The 1,933-nt window shown below is 40.1% G+C and overlaps 1 long non-coding RNA gene across 1 annotated transcript; it reads right to left on the reverse strand.

Moving 5' to 3' along the window:
- Positions 1-816: 816 nt before the first annotated feature.
- LOC139026781 (uncharacterized) lies at positions 817-1,292 on the reverse strand. The gene is made up of 2 exons (XR_011478723.1): positions 1,154-1,292; positions 817-1,110 (listed from the first exon to the last, which is right to left on the reverse strand). It is a non-coding gene; the product is annotated as an uncharacterized lncRNA (long non-coding RNA).
- Between the last annotated feature and the right edge of the window lie 641 nt (positions 1,293-1,933).

The raw sequence follows: 1,933 nt of genomic DNA on the forward strand, positions 1-1,933 counted from the left end.
TGGAATATGCGGTGGGTTTTGGGATTAGGAGCGTTATCACTAACACTTCTAAGATAAGAGGGGACATTCCACTCCAGAAACTTCATGCCTTGGCTTTATCTGTTATTTTCAGCCAGGTACAGATCAAAGTATAGCAGGTCAGCAGTGTATTCAGTTTTGGATCAAAGTCCACTTTGCAGTTATATAGGACAAATCTAATGATTACTACTGAATGTTGGTTACCTTCTAACCAGGGCCAATTAATTAGAAATACAACACTGATTATAAGCCTATGATTGAGTTTGCAGTTAATAATTCCCCTCTTATATAAACGGATGTAAAAAAACATTCCAGAATACATTTGCTGCACATTAGCAAGGCCCAGTCTGTGGGGCATTTTGTAGGTTAGGGGTTTTCAAACTGGGGTCCCTTCAGCCTCCCAGGTCCATGTTGTCCAGGGTTATTAACATACATTATAGATTAAAATATTACATTGTGTTGTATTACACCCTCTTAACTTATACCACAGATCCTTTGGCCAAAAAAGTGTTACCTTTGTTGTTGTTAGTAATATTCATTAAAAAAAATGAAATGTAAAAAAAAACTATTTGAATATTTTGAGATCTGGCAGTACCTCTGCTGTACTGGAGGCAGTAGATCTGAAAATATTAAAAACATTCAAATAAACATTTATTTATTTATTAATTTTACATTGTAGAGGCTTGTCGTAATGTGCAGATTATTTTTACCCCTTGCAATAATGTTTAGATCCATCTATCTATCCATCTTCCGTGTCTATCCATCAGCCCTATCTATCAAATCTTCCGTATCTATCAATCTTCCGTATCTATCCATCTTCCGTATCTATCCATCTTCCGTATCTATCCATCTTCCGTATCCATCCATTTTCCGTATCCATCCATCCATCAGCCCTATCTATCAATCTTCCGTATCCATCCATCCATCTTCCGTATCCATCCATCCATCTTCCGTATCCATCCATTCCATCTTCCGTATCCATCCATCCATCTTCCGTATCCATCCATCCATCAGCCCTATCTATCAATCTTCCGTATCCATCCATCCATCTTTCCGTATCCATCCATCCATCTTCCGTATCCATCCATCCATCTTCCGTATCCATCCATTCCATCTTCCGTATCCATCCATCCACCTTCCGTATCCATCCATCTTCCGTATTCATCCATCATCCATATGTATACATCTTCCGTATTCATCCATCCATCCATCCATCCATCGTATCTATCCATCCATCTTCCGTATCTATCCACCCTTCCACCATCTTCTGTATCTATCCAACCATCCATCCATCTTCCGTATTCATCCATTCATCATGTATTAAACTTCAGTCACACAAACAGAGGATGAATGAAACCAGGGGCAGTTTTCCCATGTGAATGCATACATCACATTAAATGGACATTTTGGACATGAAATTTAACACATGTTAATAATGGGTACATTGACGTCCATTGGCTTTTGCTTAGAAAATGCTAGCTAGCTAAGTTAGCGGTTGGTGACAGTGCCTAGGTAAACAAACCCAAACCTGGATTGCATTTTGTCCTTAGACTTCTTACAAGGTAAGGAAACAAAATGTTATTTAATTGGTCGAACTACCCCTTTAACAATGGTCAGCGGTCTTACCCCAGTAGGGTCTTGTGGTGACAGGGGGAGGCCTAGTAGTTGTAGTGGTAGTAGTAGTGGTGGGGTGATCCCAGGGGATGTAGCTAGCAGTGTGGTGAGGCTGGCGTAGCTGACTCCTCCTGCCATGGAACAGAGCATAGCGGTCTGGAGGGAGCCAATACTCGTATTCTATCCCCGGGTTCCTGTCTGTCACCAACACCTGCAGACACAACCACACAGTGTACAACGGATATATATTTTAATATATATTGTTTTATAATACCTGGTAATTTTAAGCAATATTGTCAAT

Source organism: Salvelinus sp. IW2-2015, unplaced genomic scaffold, assembly GCF_002910315.2.
Source record: "Salvelinus sp. IW2-2015 unplaced genomic scaffold, ASM291031v2 Un_scaffold5797, whole genome shotgun sequence".
Lineage (NCBI taxonomy): Eukaryota > Metazoa > Chordata > Actinopteri > Salmoniformes > Salmonidae > Salvelinus > Salvelinus sp. IW2-2015.